This window comes from Canis lupus, chromosome 14 (assembly GCF_011100685.1).
Source record: "Canis lupus familiaris isolate Mischka breed German Shepherd chromosome 14, alternate assembly UU_Cfam_GSD_1.0, whole genome shotgun sequence".
Classification (NCBI taxonomy): domain Eukaryota; kingdom Metazoa; phylum Chordata; class Mammalia; order Carnivora; family Canidae; genus Canis; species Canis lupus.
Genome location: NC_049235.1, coordinates 21,020,384 through 21,042,245, shown reverse-complemented (window position 1 = coordinate 21,042,245; position 21,862 = coordinate 21,020,384). Strand labels below are relative to the sequence as shown.

At 38.7% G+C, this 21,862-nt stretch overlaps 1 protein-coding gene and 1 long non-coding RNA gene across 14 annotated transcripts in view; one reads left to right on the top strand and one right to left on the bottom strand.

The window, feature by feature from the left end:
* DYNC1I1 (dynein cytoplasmic 1 intermediate chain 1) overlaps positions 1–21,862 on the bottom strand; it is a 311,119-nt gene that overhangs the window by 196,171 nt on the left and 93,086 nt on the right. The gene's annotated exons all lie outside the window — the stretch shown is intronic.
* LOC111098764 overlaps positions 16,935–21,862 on the top strand; it is an 81,024-nt gene continuing 76,096 nt past the window's right edge. For all 6 annotated transcript variants that reach the window (XR_005369401.1, XR_005369398.1, XR_005369397.1 and 3 more), the window contains exons 1-4: positions 16,935–17,012; positions 17,365–17,480; positions 19,201–19,295; positions 20,152–20,898. This is a non-coding gene — a long non-coding RNA (uncharacterized LOC111098764). The remainder of the gene's footprint in view (positions 17,013–17,364; positions 17,481–19,200; positions 19,296–20,151; positions 20,899–21,862) is intronic.

Sequence of the window (21,862 nt, the reverse complement as noted above, 5' to 3'; positions counted from 1 at the left end):
ACTCTTAATTTCAGCTCAGGTCACAATCTTGGGGTTGTGACATGTCCTGCTTCGTGCTCAGCAGGGAGCAGGGAGTCTGCTTGAGATCCTCCCTCCCCTAGCCCTCCCCCACTCATACATGCTCCCTTTCTCTTTCTCTTTCTCTAAAATAAATAAATAGATCTTTAAGAAAAAAAAGAAATTATTTGCATAATGTGCACAATCAACAAGCACAAAATGGTTCTTATAATTCTCTCTCCCTATACACATACTTTAAAAAAAAGCAGTATAAGCAACATTTATTCACTAAATCTCTGTCCCAGAAAAGAAGACAAACTCACAATTTAGAAGTAAATAATTCCTTCTGTGTAATCTCAGATTGAGGAACATCAGTGATTCTTTACTTTGTAAGGAGCAGTAATTTTGTGGATTTTTCTTTCAGGTATAAAACCAAACAACAAAATAGAATGTGGATCCTTCACGGCCTACTATTTTTCCCACACCCTAGATTTTTGTAGCTGTCCTAATCCACAGATCACTGAGCAAGTGCCTACTAAGGCGTAGTTTAGGACCATTCATCCTTTATAAACATCCACCTCAGGATGTTCTTTATGTAAATAGCATATACTGCAGAGAAAGGACAGGGAAAAGGGCTTAGGAAAAGTCAACCTTTTAGCCATGTTATCTAAACCAGAGACGAATCAGAAATACAAGAGAGTCTTGGAACAAGAATCCAAATTCAACAGTGAGACGATTGGTTAAAAAACTCTGTGGGACTTTCTAAATTAACAGAAAACCCAGAGCCCCTGCAGGTGGCCAAGTTTGATATTCAAATCATTAATATTTTGCATGTGGAGTTTTCATTAAGACAAGTTCACCACATGATGGACAATCTGTGTATATTTGCAGATGTGTGCGTGGCCATCAACCCTGTGTGGAGAAGATAATTCCCAGCAATCTCCACCTGACTCTTGCTGAAGGCAATGTCCAATCAAAGTGCAGAGCTCAGCGAATAAATGAGTTGCTTTGACAGGAAATTCCAACAGCAATTTTAATTCTGATCAGGCTTCAGGAAATGGAAAGAATAAAAACACATCAATTATAGTGACAGGAAGTTTTAAATCACATGGCGAGCAGCTGCTGCCAAAAGATGTGTCTGCCAGCTTTGTTAAGGAGCCCGGTATTTTGGTGTGACCAAAATTTTACACCAAAATGTTAGAGGCTGACATCACTCCCTAATTGCATGTTATCTCTCTACAAGGGTAAAGAAAATGACACGCTACTGAAAGCATATCATTATTACAAAAAAAAATAATAACTCAACTGTAGGGGTTTGGAACACATTTTTAAAAATGAACACATATAAATATACTCCTCTGCACAGAAAGCAAATCTGCCTGCCAATTAAACTGTGACCATCCATAGCTAATTCAAATCTTGTTTAATCAACACTTGGGGAAGAGCATTCATTCCATTTCATGACCACGGACTAGATTCTTCTTGAATAGTCTCTTTCCCTTTCCAGTGCATTTCTTAATAATTTTAATCTAGATCCAAAAGAAAGATGTCGAGAAGAAATCATAGGCAACAGAGAACAAGTCAACATACTTGTTGAATGGTCCATACCGCTCGGCAGGGCGGGAGGAGGGGAGAGGTGGTTTTCTACATGGGGTACCGAGTATGCCTTACCTTCAAAAGAATTTTAACTCAGACTTACTTTAAACAAATTATAATATAAATTCATTTTCCTAAGATTTATAAAGTGCCTTTCTATAAAGTTCAAAGGGGGCTCAGAACTTTTCTCTGATTTGTTGCCTTTCCTGCTTCCTGCTTAGGAACCTGGGGAGAGATGTTAATGACCATGTGCTCATAAACAGCCCATGGAAGAGGTTATAACTCAAATTCTACTTTTCCTCACCCAATTAAAGGCTTCTCCTTTTCCTAAAGTTCCATGGACCCTGGCATCTTAACTGATAAAATCCGAGTTTATCAACCTCCATTGATAAACTAGAGACAAAATTTCAATGTTGGTCTCACAAGTTCGATGCAATGGCATTGAATGGGTATTTCAGAAATCCAACTAAGTAACATTCACTATTCTCAGTGTGTTACACCAGTACAGCCAGTACATCTAGCAATATTTACCAACATTTGACACATTGTTAGGTTTTAGAAATTTAAAAATAAGCCCTTCAGTTAGATAGGAGCAAAGCAAATGTTACTTTTTTAGCTTTTGTAGGACAGTAAATAGAATAGAAACAGAATTGATGAGAAAGATCATGGACTGACATCTAGGTTTCTGGAGGGTAGAGGTAATAATTGCCCACCAATTTATAGTTTCCACAGCACATAGAGATGACATGAAATAACAAACAACTTGCCTTCTGACTTTTCACTGGCCTTTCCTGTGTCTGTTTTCAGGCTGCCTGACTTGGGAGAAAGAGTAAGAGTTTTTGATTCAGACTTAGCTATGTTGAACCCAGTTCCTAGTGCCAGGCTGGTGTGTAACTTTAGGCAAATTTCTTATTCTCTCTTTGTCAGCTATCTCATTTGAAAGTGGGAATAATGACAGTAACTCATATGGTTGCTGAGAGGATTAAATAAAACATTGAATTTAAGGGACTTAGTATAAGACTTGACATATAATAAGTATGTAATAAACATTAGATGATATAATACTTATTAATGTTGATATTAATGACTCTCTAGTTTATCTTTTTGCCTCATTTTGCCCTGATATTTATGACACTCTCCAACTTGGTACATTTCTCCATGAAGACCTTCCTTTTAGCTTAATTGGCACTAGCTGAGGGCTCAGGGTTCTTCACTGGGTAAGACTTGGTGGATGGCCTTCCTGTTCTAGTCATCTAAATGCCCTACATGCTGTGTCTGAATTGCCCAAGAAAGTAGGCCTCTTCAATAACTGAGCTGTTGCCATCCCTCCTTTCTCTGTGGTGGCCCAGCTCTTGCTATAATTATCTGAGAAGCCAAGACGTCATAGACTGTGGATGCTTAGTGCCTTCTGCTGGCTCTTCCTGCAAATAACTGCCCTGGGAAGCAAAGAGTGGAAAAGATGGTTTCTCTGGCCTCATTTTCTAGCTTTCCCTGAACTCAGAGTGTCCAGGGCCAGCTAGTTTTGCTTCCGTTATGAATCCCTTAGATCATAACTAGCATAAGATAGGACTCTTACCCTATTATCATCTACAGGAATCCACGATAAAATGGTCACAACCTAGGTGTAGAAGGAGACACAAACTTGTACACCCTATACTTACACTGCTAATAATTTCTCCAGGGATGCTGGATCTGGATGGCTGAGGGGCAGACAGGTAATGAACAATATCGTAGGATAGTAGTATTAAGACTACTATATGAAACAGCAAATTTCTTCATATGCAACTGCAGAGGACAAAACCCAAGGCGTCATCAGATATTCTATATTGTTTGGGAAATGGTCATCCACTGAGAGACCACATAAATTTTAATTCCACTTCAAAATTCTTATTTCAACCCATCACGGGTAGCCTGCTTTGGGATTCCAAACCCAATTCTCCAAGTCCCAACCCAGTCAGCACACCACTGTTTCATTTAATATTTTTGTTTCCTGTTCTTGCCATTTGGCTTTGTTTGACATCTGTCTATATTAACTATATTTTTCATTGACATTACTAGCTTTGGCAGCTCAAAGAAACAAATCCTTTGAGTCTGGCTGTGCTATTCTTCGGTATTTCCTAGATCTCTAGGTTATGCACTGTCAGCAGTCTTTGTACCTAAATCCGCCTGCTTGGTAGTTGACATTCATGGAGTGCCAGCAACATGATGGACCCTGGATAGCAACGGGAGGAAGGTTCATGTTCTCGGCTAAGCAATTTATGAGTCTAAAGCCCACACAGCATTTCTTGTTACATTAAATTTTAAGGGAGTTACTGGCAGTGATATTTCATGCTTGTCATTTGTAGATTCTTAAACAAAAGGACTAGACATTTACTAACCAAACTGCATGAAATCCAAAAGGCCCTTTCATAAAGTATTATTGATATTTCTGCTAAACAAACATTACATCCTCCCCTATCCTTCCCTTCTCTGATTATAAAAACCCAGGAAAAAGGATCAAGAAATGTATGAATAAGACTTTCTTGAGTCACAAGTCCATACCGCAAGTGCTAATCAAATCACTCCCTTATTTATATTTCTCAAATTATCTACATATAATAGTTGAATTTTTCCTCTGAATTCTCAGTATCACAGCCTTCAGAATGAATAAAGGTATGTTACTTTGGAAACAAGCCTGTTATGAGAGAGTTCCAACACATGCTAGCATTTAGTATCCAAAACCAAGAAGTTATTTTTTAACCCTCCCTTTTCAAAGCCCACCATGCCAAAATATATAAAGAGTTATTAAGAAACTAAGAAAAGAAAATAACAAATTTAAGAACTTTCAAGTCTGCATTTCTCTCTATTTGCTTCTCTTACTTACTACTCATTTTGATTTCTACTTAGCCCAAATGCAAAAGCAGTAAAATAAGCTTTCTAAATAGCTATTTCCTTTTGAAGACCACAATCTGTGTCAGTTTGCTAGGGCTGCCATATCAGAATACCACAAATTGGCTGTTTTAAACAACAGAAATGTATTTACTCACAGTCCTGGAGGCTAGAAATCCAAGATCAAGGTGTCAGAGAGTTGGTTTCTTCTGAAGTCTCTCTCCTTGACTTGTAGATGGCTGCCTTCTCTCTGTGTCTTTAACTGGCCCCCCTTCTGTGTTCGCCCAAATTTCTTCTTCTTTTATCAGTCATATTGAATTAGGGTCACCCTAATGACTTAATTTAATGACCTCTTTAAAAACACCATCTCGAAATATAATCACCTTCTGAGGTATGGGGGCTGGCCAGCACTTAAACATATGAATTTTGGGGTGACACAATTCAGTCCAAAACACCCACTACAAACCTTGGTAGGTGTACTATCTATTGCATCATAGATTTGTTTCTTAAAGCTATGTTCAGGTAGAATTTTAGTGAACAAGCAGTTCTCAAACTGTGGTGACTAGTGGTATTAACTTCCCTTGCTAGACATGCAAATTTAGAGGACGCGCTTCAAATCTTCTGCATCAGAAATTCTAAAGGGGATAGGGGCTGAGCAACCTGTGTTTAGGTGATTCTGAAGCATGTTAAAAGGAGAACTACCTGAATTAACCAAATGGCAATTTTAACATATTGTAAGAGATATATATATTTTTTAATTTTTATTTATTCATGATAGGCACACAGTGAGAGAGAGAGAGAGGCAGAGACACAGGCAGAGGGAGAAGCAGGCTCCATGCACCGGGAGCCTGACGTGGGATTCGATCCTGGATCTCCAGGATCGCGCCCTGGGCCAAAGGCAGGCGCCAAACTGCTGCGCCACCCAGGGATCCCTGTAAGAGATATTTTGAATGGAACACTGTAGTAGATTCTTTTACGAAGCAAAGAGCCCTTGTGAAAATTTTTGTATTTTGGGAATTTTGAATTTTAATGCTGTGTTTTTTCATAGGGAAGCACATCAGTATTTCATTTGATTAAGTCTGATATTCATGCTGCCAATTATTTTGAAGTATGTGTACATGTATGAATATAGGTATTGCTAACCCATAACTTTAGCTTATTAATTTTTACTAGGTTCACTAGTTACTGTCTCCTGTGTTCTGTTTCAATTTACTCAGGTCAAACCCCAATTGTAGCTCCTTCCAACTACTTCTCCCAAGCATTTCTCATTCCTTGAAAGGAGATCTCCCATGCTGAACTAAGCACCGATCAAAATTCCTTACGTCACATTACTTCAGAATTACCAAAATTACAGATTTAAGTGGAGGTCCTTCCCTTTTTTTCCTCTTACATTCTAGAATTACAAATCAGTCCAATTGAGAAGACAGATGCTTTTCTGGCTATTTTGTGCCTAAGAATAGAAAAATTACCTCTAGCAGCTACTAAGTCATGTTTTGATTGTTGTTGTTTTAGGCCTAAATATTTCAGCAGCAAATAATGAAACACACAAAACTCAGAGGTGCTCTGAGTTTTTTATTCCTTTTGCAGACAACCAGATCTTTGGCAATTTTTCTCTAAGAAAAATTACATTTTGATAAACACCCACCCACACCAATATACACACACTCAATCATACAAGTATGTGAGCACTTTTCTGAGGTACTGGACAATGGCAGGGCCACTGTGCTTTTATCATCTAGTCAAGGTAGGAATTCTGACCTTTTCTGAGCCAGTAAACAAACAAACAAACAAACAAAAAAACACTTTTAATCTAATTGTATTTTACATTTTAAAAATGTTTAATCACCTGAATGATGATAGATACTATTCATGATTAGTTTTTACACTGATATATTTTTTAAGGATTTTATTTATTTATTCATGAGAGAGAGAGAGAGAAAGAGAGAGAGGCAGAGACATAGGTGGAGGGAGAAGCAGGCTCCCTGCAGGGTGCCCAATGTGGGACTCAATCCTGGGACTCCAGGATCATGACCTGAGCCAAAGGCAGATACTCAACCACTAAGCCCCACAGGTGTCCCTAGACTGATATTTTCATGAAGCCATTCAACCTAAATGGAGGTAGGATGTTCTAAAGCTATGCTAGCCTGGCAGAAAGAGAAATGAAACATTAGTGACCAGCAAAGAAGGCCACTGTCATCACTGAATCTGAGTTAAGGAGATTTATTCTATAAATCTATAAGTCAAAAATAAATAAATAAATAAATCTGTAAGTCAATGGATCACAGAATCTTTGACATTCTAATTAAAACTATGGGATCCTTGCTGAGAACAATGCACCCAGACTCATGCACCATCCTAAAAAAGTAATAGGGGGCTTACAGACCCTAAAACAGGAGCTCCCACTGTCCTGGGATAGACCTTGAGTCTAGTCTTGGACTCAATTCAAACATCCTCAGAAATGGAGGATGATATTAACTCTTTTCCCCAAGGATCTCTGTAAAGATTGTTTGCAACATTTAAAATTTATGTCCTTTTTGTTTGTTTGTTTGTTTGTTTGTAGTCTTTAGTGCATAAATAGATTGGTGAAATCTAGCCCTGCTCATAAGGAAGGGTGCTGGGTTACGAAAGGAGATCAATGCTCGAATAGGGGCTTAAAGACATTTTGTAGACATTTAAATGAAAGAGATATGGCATTCCATTGCAGAGGGAGGGTGAAGTAAGAAACGCTTCTTTAGAGAAGAGCCTTTACAGGATGGGAAGAATTTTAAAAGGTGTAGTTAGCCAGAGGAGGTGGAAGGGGTGGAGCTAGAAAAGGTATTTCAGGAGAAAAGAAGACACAGTAAAAAGTGCTGTCAGGAGACAGAAGTGGTTTTCCAAATGCCCTTTGATGAGAGAAGTGATCCTTAATCCAAGCTGTGCATTCTCACTGTTTGGACAGATTTTAAGACCCTACCCCAGACCCATTAAACCAGAATTTCTGGAGGTGAAACCCAGACATCTGTATATTTTTAAAGCTCCCATGTGTTTCTAACATGCAGCCAGGGTTAGGAACCACAGGACCAGAGCAGAGAGACTGAATTGCAGACAGTGGGAGATGACATGAGACTGGCTAAGTAGGTTAGTGTCATACACAGGAGGGCCTCCTATGCTCACATGGCATTTTGCACTTAGCCAGAAGTCATTGTAAATTTTTCAGCAGGGGGTGACATGATGAGAGCTGTCCTGTTGAATTATTTTTTGTTGAAAGTTGTCCTGTTGTATACATTAAGCGCATACAGATCAAGTGCATAGAAACGGGACATTGACTCTCTTCCATGCCTAGTCATCATGGAAACAGAATGCCATCCTTCATTAAGGGCATGTTTCCAACATGTTCCTTGTGATGATTGCTGCTCTCTTCCATACGTTCTTCAACAAAATGAGGTATCTTTCCACCTATCGTGTCTCGATTATCTGGAATTTCCTGAAATGTTTTTTCCACTTTGTCTCCTGTTTGTGCAGTCAAGCAGCACCATTGGTCAATTCTCTAATATCAAAATATGATAACCCTGAAAATGTTTTGGAAAAAATGTATTTTCTTCTGAAAGAAAGAGGCTGTCTGGTTTGAGGCAAAGTGGTATCATGGGAAGAAGTTTAAAATCAGGAAGCACAGAGTATGAATCCCAGCTTGGCTATTTGTTAGCAAGTTAAGCTCTCTGAATCTTAGTTTCTTTATAAAGTATGGAGTAGTGTGATCTGTCTGGCATAGGAGTGAGGACTATTAGTAAATATGTGGATTCCATGTTCCACTGGGCAAGTAACAGGAGCTCCACCAAGGGTAGCTTTTATTAACTAATGTCAACCAAATCTTAAAAGTAGAATTCATAATGTGACCTTTGATAGCTTAGCTTTTCTTCAGAGAAATTATTATCTTCCCAAAGTAGGGGATGAAAAATGCAGTGCAAGGAATACAATTCTGTAAATGTCCTGTTACTCAATGACATTTTTGAGAGAGATACTGCTACCTAAAACAATGTTCTACGAAGTGAAGAACAGGTACATATCTCATAATAAAAATTCTAAAGTAACACGCCATTCAAATCTGCAAAAAGAAAGGGTTTCTGGAAGTGAGAAGATATTTGGTGATTTCAAATAAATACATGGAATATTTTATGGAAACATTTGGACATCTAGTTCAGATATGTGCAAATGGTAATTTTTAAGCTAAAATTTCTGAATACTGATAACAGGCATTGTGTTAAGCATTTTACAGGGAATTTTATTTTTTGAGTGTACTACGTATAGTCTGCACTACAATCCTGTGAGGTTTCTTCACGTGAAGAAATTAAGGCTGAGAGAAGTTATAGAGAACGCTGCTGTGTATGCAGCTTGTAAGCTGCCTTTGCCTCTGTTATATCCTTGACCTCTCTTCATTGTCATGCTAGATGTCTGTTTCACTGACTTCTCAAGAAATCCCAGTCCCATGATCACTGAGCTACTTCGTCTCTGCAATCATACAGTCTCCTGACCTTGGCCCTGCCCGGTTCTACAAAATCGTTAGACATTTTATTATGTACTTAATACAGACAATATAAAAGATTGCATTCCTTGGTAGTGTTTTACCATTTTCAAAGACTAAACATGGGCAAAATAGGGCAAAATGAGTTATACTTCCTTGTTGTTCTTTTATCATTACTATCAAAGATCAATTCCCAGAACCAGAATATGAGTCTATTCAGTCAGAGGACTTCACTAACACCCTCTATAAAGTATATTAAATAATTCATTCCTTAAAAATATTAAGAAAATGCAGATGTTTTTATTTTTAAAAAAGACATTAAGTTCTATCACTGATACCTTCCAAGGCTATGTTAAAAATTAATGCTGAGAGCCATACTTATTATAATTCTTGTTTGTTAGGGAAGAATCATTAAAACTACCTGGCCTAATGAATGTAAATGTTAAGAGGAAATTTCATAATGACCTTTTTTTATACTTCAAAGAATAATACATATAGCAGATCTTCCAAAGTGTTGCCAGATTGAAATTTCTTAAAATCTTTCACTGCCAACATACTGCTGGTGTTGAAATACAATCCCTGTCTTTCCCAGCTTCAACAAACATATTTAACACATTTATGCATATATTAGTTAGTGTAAACATGACTCACTTAAGTAGAAAGGGTTTTTTAAAATTTTAATATTTCATCACCATGTCATTCAATGGAAACTACCTGGAGGCTACTATGAGGGAGTGTCAAACATCTCTCATATAAAACATCATTATACATTAGCAGAAACTCTGTTCAGTCAAGAAGAATGGCATATTGGCTGGAGGCAAGTCTATAAACCACATGCAGTTTTAATTAAATTCATTAAAAATGCTGTGTCTCTCAGTAGATTTGAGGGCAGATAGAACCACTTAACAATAGCCAAGACCTAATCCAGTTTGTCAGAACTAATAATAATACAAATGCAATTTCTCACACAGGGACATATCCAAAAAAGTTCACAAATGAGCAATTGTGGTGCTATTTTTTAAAGTAATATTTATAAATTATTGCAAGATGTTACCAGTCTCAGACCATGGTTGCAATGTCTAATTCCAATGAGTTGATAAAAGGTGCTATTAATAAAAAGGCACATCTCGGGCAGCTGACATAACTAATTGATCAAGTAATCTGAGTAAAAATACAAGATTTACTAGGAAACCCGGACAAGGATGAAATCACTCAATTTTCCAAAAGCCAGAGGCCTTGAAAAGAAAAAAAAAGGAGACCACAACACTTTTATGTCTAACCGAAACCAAATAAAATGATCCCAACGTACAAATGGGCTTCAGATGATATAATGTGACGAGAGATTTCAACTATGTAGGCAAACCTTTCATTTTCTTACCCAAATATGCCAAGCCAAGGATTACCAAAATAGAGAGGGAGGGGGAAAGTCCTATTTCCTCAGTATGTTGTCTCCGAGGGTGGCAAGGAACATTTTTTTCCTCCTCTTCAAATTTCACCATACCTCACTGAACTAATGCTCGATGTAACATTTGGACTTCACGATCTGGGTTAAATTAAGACAAAATAAGATAAAATGGACCCAGATGAACATGAATTTACCTAGGCTGACACTTTTAGTAATGGTTATTGGAAGGTGCATCACCACCAGCCCACCCAAGAATCGCTTGCGCAGCCAAAATCACTGTTTGTCTGGAGAACGTGAGGACGACTGGGACATTATTTAGTTCTGCTAGATGACCCCGCAAAGGCTTCCACTGTGCGTGAACTAAAGAGAGAAAGAGACAACTCTCCTGTTCAAACTCTCCATCCAGGTACTTCAAGAAGTGTAGTATATCTCTCTGTCCTCTTGGGAAAACTGGCATCTCAAAAAACACATTGTTGCTAAGAAAACTCAATTTTGGCAAGAATAGTATCCTGATCCATCTCATGAGGGGAAAATTGGTATGACATAAGATTTCCTCAGTCCTCCAGTGGCGAAATCAATCTCTATCATTGAAATAATTGTTTAAGGAAAGGCATTTTCCAATCATTTTCTCATTTTATCTTCATAATATCTTAAGAAGAAGGTTGGAAAGATACAGGAATTTTGTGATGTCTAAACATATCAAGAATGGTTGTTCAAAAGAAGGATAATTGTTTTGTAAGTTGAAGCTGTAGTATAAAAAATAGGAAGGGAAGGGAATTTTAAAAGGGACCCAAAGAAAGGGACACACATATGAATGTCAGTGTCCTCAGCCAAAGAATGTATGGAACACCAAGGGAATGAAGAGATTAGTGATGCACACAGCACATCTCATCCTCTGTGTACAGTTAATAAACTGCAAACTCAGACACATTTCATCATATTATTACATATTTTGTATTTTGCTTCTAGACTTGGACCTAATATTATCTGGTGTGCTATTTCATGGCATGTCCATATACCTGACCCCAACTGCTTAATCAGCAACATGAATGCGTTTCTATTCACTAAATGACACTAGAGAATAATCAGGTAGAGGAACTTATGTTATTCCCAGTTTCTTTGAGCCATCAGCTAAGTCCTGCTTCCCAGGATCAAAAAAACATTGGCAACAGCCTGAGCCTTCAATATACCACACTTACAGAGACAATGGCCACTTGCTTTATTGACCACAAGGTACAAATACCACACTACAACTTCTAGGCTGTTCAGTGAGACCAACTTTTCTCCCCAGTAGTCCAAAAACTTCCTGATTTTATGAAAAGGGAAGCTTCTCAGTCCAATATGTTTTTCTGCAACAAAATTATCTGAATTGATGGGGCACCCGGGTGGCTTGGTTTTGGCTCAGGTCATGATCCCAGGGTCCTAGGATCAAGTCCTCAGTCCAGCTCCCTGCTCAGTGGGGAGTCTGCTTTTCCCTCTCCCTTTGCCCTTCCCCCCTGTTTGTGCACTCTTGCTCTCTCTCAAATAAATAAAATCTTTTTAAAAATTATCTGAACTGTTATCAAAATTAGAATCCTTAAGTGATAATTTTATAGGAAATCTTATTCCACATTAGGGCTCTATAATATAGTAACCAGGGTTTTGTTTGGTTGTTTCTTTTTAAACAGGTCACCAAGTGTAACAACTTTCCTGGATCCTGGCCCTCACAAGCCACTTCCTAATTTGCACAGTTGGTCCTGCCACACACAGGTCCAGCATTATGCACATTCACAGAGAAATAAAGGAAGTTCAGAGCTCAACATTAAGTTGACTTTATTACTGCTTCCCCTCCAACCTTGGGATCCACTTCTATAAATGAGCTCTTTCCTTGTTGCTAGAATGTAAACCTCCCCCTGAACATTGGTTACTTTCTTTTTTGTCTAATTAGCTAGGGTCTTTAATGTTATATTCAATACTTTCATCTCTCCAGAACTGATTTTCTTGCCATGATTTTCCTAATACTCGTTGGGATTTTTAGAGGACCAAATAAACAGTACCCAAATGAGAAATAAGACAAAGACAGAAGTGGAGTGGGACCAAAATAACACTTTCATTATGGATAAAGACTGGGTGAGAATGTAGTTTCCTGAGCAGGCCAAATAGATCTGCTAATTAATTTCCTGAGTTAGGTGGATTTATATACTCATTCACAGACTTGAAAGGCCTCCCAAGTGAGTGTTAAGTAGGATGAATGGTACACAGGAATAGAATGTAACTTGTATGTTATAGGTATCCTCATTCCCCCAACAAAAGACTGAGACTGCCTAGGTTATATTTCTAAATCTAACAACCAGATAAGTCACCATATCTTCTCTAGGGGTGGGGGCTAGGGGTCCAGGAGAGTGAGTAAAGAGGTGGCAAGAGGCCAGCAGTGTTACACTAACGGAGCTTCATATTGAAGGAAAACAACAGATGTGGTCAGAAAGAGCGTTCAGTTGATGCAATTCTCTCTTACCACATGGGAGGCTTGGGTTAGATTTCCAGGCTATGCACCCAGAGGGCAGGGTTTTGCAGGGTCAAAATAACAGCACCGTTCTTTTCTGTCCAAGTTCTGAACTAATTGAGAAATTACATCAGGAATAAAACAAAAACCAAAGTATCATCATTACTACCAATAGGGATAGGTTGGCAATTTTAACTTACTGTGAAGACAAAACTGGACTTACTGCACCTTTCCCCCAGATTTGAGACCCTGGACCAGCTTACATGAAGCAGAGCAAAAATTCTTCCTGATGTCGCTACCTCTACCTGGTCTGGGGATGACAGTAGTATAAAAAGACCAAATTTCCCATGCCTAGGAGCACTGATGAATTAGTTATATCCTATCAAGAAATTCTAGCCAAAAATTATCATCCACCAACCTTCATACAACTCTACTTCTATTAGGAGAAGAAAAGAAAGGCACAAAAGTCAAGGGTTTTGAGGGAATCTTGCTCTTCCTGGAAATCAGTAGAAAATAAATATAGGCATTTCCTTCGTACCATAAGTCCCACTATCACATGCCCCAGTGAAGCCTAGGTCATATGGTTGAGTTTCCATTGCCTTCAACTGAATATCCCAAATTTGATCCCTTTGCCTGCCTAACCCATATGGAGATTGCATGGAGCTCTCCTGCCACCATTTTCATGTCCTTGGCTAGTTATTTGTTTACAACTTTTTTTTTTTTTGCATGCTTTATGCCACAAGAGCTGAGCATACTTCTCTTTCTACTTAGTAGCCATCACTCCCTCTACTTTTGCAGTTCCTCTTTGAAATTTCCTGTTCTTTACTTCCTTGCTATTGCTCAAATGCAGCAATAGCTTTTCTTTTTTTTTAAAGATTTTATTTATTTATTCATGAGAGACACACAGAGAGAGAGGCAGAGACATAGGCAAAGAGAGAAGCAGGCTCCTCGCAGGGAGTCCGATGTGGGACTCGATCCTGGGACTCCAGGATCACGCCCTGAGCCAAAGAAAGACGCTTAACTGCTGAGCCACCCAGGCATCCCGCTCCTTTTCATTTAAGAGTTTTAATTGAGATGAGGTAGGATACAGTCTCAGAATCCTTCTCCATACAACAGTCCAGAGAGTCACTACCAATAGATTTCAGTTGTCCCTCAAGATCTATTTCTATTTGGGATGACTTTATACTGTCATTCTTTAAGAAATGTATTGCCTATCATCAGAAGTTCTGGATACTATGTTACCTTTTACATGCCACATTTTTTCTGCCACCTTAGTATTTTCTTCTTATTATTATTTTTTTAAACTTTCTAAATACCTTTCTCTACTACAAACTACATTAGCAGCCTGGTACTATATTACACTTTAGGACATCCCTTTGTAGGCCAATGCATTAACTCTTTTGGTTAGAATTTGCTTACCTACACTGCTACCATATTCCCCTATCACGCACACTTAACCACTGTTTGTATCTTCTAGAGCTAGGACCCTGTGGATCCCTTTCTGGCAGGTCTAGTTACATCAAGGTTCCCACTGTCATTCCTATCCCATCACTCACTAATATCCTATAGTGAGTTTTATACTTGCCATTTTATTTTTGTTTATTGTATGTCTCATGTCTGTTTTTTCTTTTATTATTATTTTGGGGCTTTACATTAAGTGAATATTTTCTACTATAACACCTTAATGTTAAATAATTTTCACCATTTCTTGATTTATTTCCTGCTTCAGATTTATATTAATCCCAATGATGTGTAGAAATGTTACACCTATATAGCTCTATTATGCTTCCCCCCTTTTCATGCTGTTATTGTCATGCATAATACATCTCTACATGTTACAAAGCCAACAATGCATTGTTATAACTATTGCTTTATATAATTGTATGTATCTTAAAGAAGCTGAGAAAAGAAAGGAGAGCAATTACATACTTCTGGCCTTTCTTATTTAGCCTTTGTACTTGGCTCTCTTCATTTGTTCCTGTGCATTCAGATTATCATTTGCCAAATGTAGCTTTATTCCTACCCACTTCTTTTGTAATGCTAACAGCAATATACATTTCTATATTGTATAGATCCAGCAATATAATGATATGCATAGTGTTTTATATAACTTCTCTAAACTAGTTAAGAGAAGAAACAGAATGCATTTATATTGTCTTCTGTAGTTACATAATTAATTGTCTTTACTTACATTCTTTGTTTTTTCCTGTGGATGTGAATTTGGAATCACTTGCTCCTAACGAAGAATTTCCTTTAGTGTTTTTTCTAAGGTGGTTCTGCTAGCAACAAATTTTCTTGGTGCTTCTCTCGGTGCTCATTTATCTGGGAATGTTTTCATTTCACTTTCATTTTTAAAAGACAGTTTTGCTAGGTTCACATTTATTGTTGCCAGTTTTTCCTTTGAGTACTTTAAATGTCATCCCACTGTCTTCTGCCTGCCATTGTTTCTGATGAGAAGTCAGTTGCTAATCTTGTTTGGCTCCCTTATAAGTGAAAATCCATTTTTCTCTTGCTGCTTTCAATATTTACAGTAGGATGTGTCTCTTGTGAAACTCTTTGCATTTATCCTACTTGGAATTTGTTGAGACTCTTGTGATTGTAGATTAATGTTTTCAGCCATTATTTCTTTACATATTTTCTTCTGCTCCTTTCTCTCTCACCTTTATCTGGTTCTTCCATCATATATATGCTGATTCACCTAAGGGTATCTGCATTTCTCTGAGGATCTCTTCATTTTTCTTCATTCTCTTTTCCCTCTGAAGTTTAGACCGGATACTCTCTATCAATCCATCTTCTGCCAGTTCAATTTACTGTTGTGCTCAACAATGAATATTTTTTTTCAATTTTATACTTTTCAAATTCAGGATACATTTGGTTCTTTTTTTATAACTTGCATCTCTTTGCTAATATTCTCTAATAAAATATTGTAATCATATCTTCATTTATTTTTTAAAGCATGGTTTCCTTTAGTTCTTTGAAAAAATCTATTTATTCATACCTCTTTCTCTCTCTCTCTCTCTCTCTCTATATATATATATACACACACACACACAGGGGGGCGGGGAGAGAGAGAGGGAAGAAGAGAAAGAGAGATAAACTACTACTACTTTGAAGTTTTCTTCTGATATATCCAACATCTGCTCACTTTCATAGGCAGGTTTATTTGCCTGCTTTTTCCCATCAGACTTCCATTTTCATTGTATGCCTCATATTTTTGTTGGAAACTAGCTATTTTATATAATACATTGTAGAAATTCTGGGTTCTGGTTGATTCTCCTCCCACTTTTCCAGGAGTTGGGCTATTGCTATTTGCTTCTTTGTTAGTGACTAGATTATTTTTGCAAAATTTGTTCTCCCCCCTCCCCACATAGTGTGATGCCTCTGATATTGCTTCTTGGAGGATGTAGCCTTGGACATGTGCAAAGTCATTCTGGAATGATGGTCCTTTGCAGTCCTTTTAATCACCTCTTTCCTTGACTATACCCTAATGTTAAGTTCCACTAGTTGCTAAGAATGCTCTGGGTTTTTTTGGCAATGTCCTGGGGCACAAATTTCTCCATGGTTTGATCCAATTAAATTCAGACTCCTTTAGAAAAATAGCTTCGAGATCAATTTTTGAGATTGTCTGATCCCAGGAGGGCTCTTTTTAACTCTTGGTTTCCCTGGCTTTGTCTTAGTAAACTAGTCAAGCTATGGTTTAGCTTATATCTCAAATGCATCTACCAGTTATCTCTTAATTGCTTTACACCATAACCTTCGCTGTTTTGAAAATGTCCTTTGGCTTAAACATCCCCACACTCTGTTGCAAATGAAGTCAGCTTCTTTGGGAAGAGATTTTAAGCTCTGTGTTTTATGGCCTGCTTTTTCCCCTGGACAAAATCTCTGCCGAAGCTCTGGCATGGAGGGAGGGGACAGCAGCACACCTCTTCAAATTACACCCCTGCTTTCAGAGCTGGATGCTTGGCAGACTGGGATCCTGCTATAGCCTCTGGTCATTTGACTTGCCTGTCCCTAAGTGGAATCTCTGCTTTACATATGAATTGGATGAGAGTGATTAGGGCCCCAGAATTCTTAGAATGCTGAAGCCAAAGTAAAGTCCCTATCTTTCAAGTTTAGGCTAGGCTGAAGAAGAGTATGCCCACCTCTCAGTTGTCCTTGCTTGGAAGGTAGGCTCTATAACAGGTAGCTAACCGGTAGCTAATGGCAGATAATGGGAATGCTAATGTTCTGCCTCTCCCAGGAAGATACTGTAGCCCTCCAACTGGAAGCTGGTGGGAGAGGCAGCTCTGTGTTCTTTTTTTATTTTTCCTTTTTTAAATTTAAATTCAATTTGCCAACACATATTGTAACACCCAGGGCTCATCCCATCAAGTGCCCTTCTTCGTGCCTGTCACCTAGTCACCCCATTCCCTCATACACCTCCCCTTCCACAACCCTCTGTTTCGCAGAGTTAGGAGTCTCTCATGGTTTGTTTTCCTCTCTAACTTTTCCCCACTCAGTTTCCCTCCTTTCCTTAAGGTCCCTTTCACTATATTCTTCGCTGCATCTTTTTGAAGCAGACTTTGCTTCAAGCTAAACTGGAGAGAAGAGGGAGTTCAAATATCACAGACTCTTCCTGTTCTTATCAAGTTTTAGTAAGTATTCTTTAATAGATGTTTTTTCATTTATTGTATGCCCTTGGGATCATTTCCAGAGACTTTATTTTTTTTTTTTAAATCTTTTTTTTTTTAATTTTTATTTATTTATGATAGTCACAGAGAGAGAGAGAGAGAGAGAGGGGCAGAGACATAGGCAGAGGGAGAAGCAGGCTCCATGCACCGGGAGCCTGATGTGGGATTCGATCCCGGGTCTCCAGGATCGCGCCCTGGGCCAAAGGCAGGCGCCAAACCGCTGCACCACCCAGGGATCCCCATTTCCAGAGACTTTAAATAGGTTTTTTGTTTGGGGGGTATTTTTTTTTTCAACAATGCTCACCAGTTTTAAAGGGAAGCAAATCCACAAAACTCCCCATGTTGCCATGCTAGCAGTGAAACCTTTATATACTTCTTAAGTTAGTCAACATAGCAATTGTTATTCTTCAGGAAATAAAAAGGTTTGTTATACCCTGTAATGTTCTTTAATCCTGGCATTTCTTGAATCTATTATTGATCAAGAGCAATGAAAAGAAATGTCCTCTTCATTTTGGGGTGCTATGGGAGTTATATTCAAAAAGTATTAATGTGCTCTTCTATTTGTCTTCCTGAACATAATGATCTTCACTCTAGTCTACTTATGGCATTCATTTGCTGGAAGAGAGACTAGAATTTGATACAAAAGTATACAATAAAACAGCTAAGGTGAGGTTCAGCTCCCCTCTCAAAAGAGAGTTAGGTTTAATTGAAGAAGAAATAACATTCCAAATTCCTTTTCCTTACCATTTAGAATATCAAAACTGTAAAGATCATCCCCTCTATATACTCCTCCCCCTAACCTATGGGGGAAGTTAAACACAGGAGTTTATTTCCAGATAAGTGGCAAGGAAAGGAGCATGCAGAGAGAAGAAGAGAGAAATTTTTTAGATATATCTGGATTTCCACTTTTGGGAGAGAAGCAGTGGGAAGGGTGCAGCATAAGATAAACTAGGAAGATAAATGAACACAGGTACCCTTGGATCACATTTCCTGTTTGGGAAGCTAGGAGGAGACCATTACACATCTGGTCTCATTCACTACGAGGTACCCCAGCCTGGTGGGGTTGGTTGTCATGAGAAGATGGAGAGAAGAACTGATGAGTGCTGCTGAGCCTCCCTCAGATCATCTGAGGTATGGATGCTGAACTGAGGGCCAGTTTGCCATGAGGGTCTGTTGTGGTAGATAAAGTGGCTACATGGGCTGGGGACTGACTTCTAGGCCAGGGGCTGGATAGAGGATAGGGCATTGATTCAAGGTCTGGAGATAAGGAAAGTTAAAAGGAAACCAGATTATCAAGAAGAAAATGACCCATACTCCTAAGAACATTACCAAGCAAAGAGAACAGATACTAGTCTACCACCTACACACTATAGCATGGAGTGCCAGTGCCCAAGAGGTCAAAGAACATCAATCCAAAGAACAGCAGATGTCAGCCAGCATACTGTCAAGGACTGACACAAAGTCAGAGTCCCTATTCTCCCTCCCCACTCCACCAAAGCCATGTGATCATATAAATCTCACCTTTTTGCCCTCTGCATTTGGCCATAATTTTAGGAAGAAAGTGGGAGTAAGGTTTAAGCATTTATACCCAATTTTAACTGCATATACCAACTGAGACTGTTTAAAATAAGAGATTGCACTAAAGTTGTTTATTTCATACATTTTCCCCATTTTCCTCTGGTAGCCAGGTAGTATTACAGAAGCTGCCGACAAACTAAAAGAGCTGCATTCTCTCTGCATTTCTGACTTATAAAATGAGTAAATTCTGTTAAGAACACTGTAAGTACCTGAGTGTGCTGGGCACATATAATTTTTTTTACCTCCCCCTTTTTCTTCTCATGTCAGAGTAGGCATTTTTTTTAAATATATATTTTTGGCTATCCACCATCCAAATGTTCTCTTTTGGAAGGGAGTGTACCAAAACAGTCTCCCTTGGTGGAAGCTGGGCTAGGGCAGTTAGTTATTTCTCTGCCTGGCCTCTCATAGCTAATGTAGGGCATGTAACCTAGATTTAGCTAAGTGGACTTTCATATTGCTCTTTAAATCTCAACTGAGTACTGTCAAGGTTCAGGGAGAAGTAGGGGTTTTCAAAGCAGCAGTGATGACAGTTTCAATCCTGAGTGTAACTGTGAGCGTCCAGTGACAGGAAATCCAGGATGCTTGGTCTTACAGCACTGAACAGATTCAATGGCATGATCTTCTTAGCTGCTGTCTCAGTCATCTTGGGCTGCCATCACAAAATACTATAGACTGAGTGGCTGGAACAACGGAAATTTATTTTCTCACAGTTCTGGAGGCTGGGAAGTTTAAGATCAAGTTACCAGCAGATCCATTTTGTCGGAGCTCCCTTCCTGGCTTGCAGACGCCTCCTCACCCTGTCCTCACATGGCCTTCCCTCTGTGTATGCATGCAGAGACAGAGACAGATCTCTTTCTTCTTCCTCTTACAAGGCCACCAATTCTATGGGATTAAGATTCTACCCTGATGACCTCATTTAACCTTAATTACCTCCTAAAAACCCTATTTCAAATACACTCACAGTAGAGGTTAGGGCTGCTTTGCTTCAATTTCTAACCTAATTCATCAGTTCTATCAAGTAGCTCATATCTTTCCAACAAATCTCTTTTATATTTAGGTTAACCAGAGCTAATTTTTATTGTTGGCAACCATGGACCCAGACTGGCACAGATATGAGTATCAGAAGACAATTACCCAGGGAATTGGTGTTGGTTATTTGCCCTAATAGTGGCTAAAGAAAATGAAAACTCAGATTCTGAGAATGAGAACCTGTCAGCCATAACAAATAGCTGGATAATTTTTTCTCTGTGGTGATCTTTAATGAAGTGTCCATTGAAAAGAAGGATTTAAGGGATCAAAGTGTCACTGCCACTGAACAGACTGAATGGCATGAAGAATTTAAAGACACTAGGGTGAGGTGAATGCTTCTAATGGGACTGGACAGCTTAAAGAAGAGATGACAAATTCAAATCTCTATATTTTAGCTCAAGGCATAAACCCAGGGAATTTCTCTGGTTGTGATAAACATCTGCATACACGTCTGCCAAAATCAAAAGCAAATTTTAAATTTTGTGGGCTCCTGAATAAAAGCCCTCTGAATTGCCAGCCTCACCAAGTTGCTCATGTGAAAGTGACAGTGCTGATTAGCAAATAATGGAAAACTGAATATGGGGGAAACTATGGAGGCTTGGGAGTACACCCCCAAACCACAGTCAACACTAAGCCTTTCTTGACAGCCAAAGAAGACCCACCTCATTTCTTTTTTGCATCTGCATCATCTTACATCAGGGCTGAGACAGCTCTCTGCCTATCTACAGCCCTTGACTGCCACCTGCCACAAAGGGCATCATGCCAGCAGGACCTGGTGAGTAAGCTGGGTTATCTCCAATACCTGATTAAGACAAGTAGGCTAGAAGATGAGGAAAAATCTCTGAATATGTAAGACCTGACATTTCAGAAAAGTGTCCATAGGTCTAGAGGTCTGGTGGACTTCAAACAATATGGCAAATGCACTGTTTATCTAATACTATGAGTCATAATGCTTGGTGGGCCAGAAGAGCTACCATGTACATGTTCATTCCATTTTACCAGGTGACTCAAAAGGCTTCTTCTACCTTTAAATGGGTATAATACTTAGCAATTATGGTCCCACTGATTCAATGGCACTCAGAGTGTCTGTGGTAAATCAGACAAATAGCTCTAAAAGGGAATCATGGAAGAGGTCTTTAGATTTGAGAGCAATGGTGTAGCTTCTTCATTATGTTACTACACCTTTGAGAGACAGGAGTTGGTTTGCCACTGGACCCAAGTAGAGATTAAAGGATGACTATACAATACTAGGTAATTATGGAAAACAAACCATGCTTATGTGTTATGTGTTATGAATTGGAGTGTTATCTGATACATCTAGCCATAAGCGTCAGGAGGATCCACTGTTAGATCATCAGGATGGGCAAGTGTTATATATTGGGTTGCAGCAAAAGTCTCTATGAGTCAGGTGCCCACACTCTCCAGCATTCTTACTTCTGGTACACTGTCTCTCCTCCTTCAGCCTAATGAGAAACTCCCTGTAATTAGCTGCCTAAAGAGAAAATATTTGAGCCTGGATTCTGGGAAATTCTAAGTGATATGCTAACATAAGCCAGAGATGGACTGCTGGAAGTATAGCTCACAATTAGAGGATACAAATGGCAAGAATATTAGGAAAGAAGTATATGGAGGAACCTTTCAATATAGATCTAGAATAACAGAATATTTACTTACAACCAGAAGTTAGACACTGTGAAGGAGGCTTCTACTAATCTAATGGAAGAGTTGGTATGTTCTAT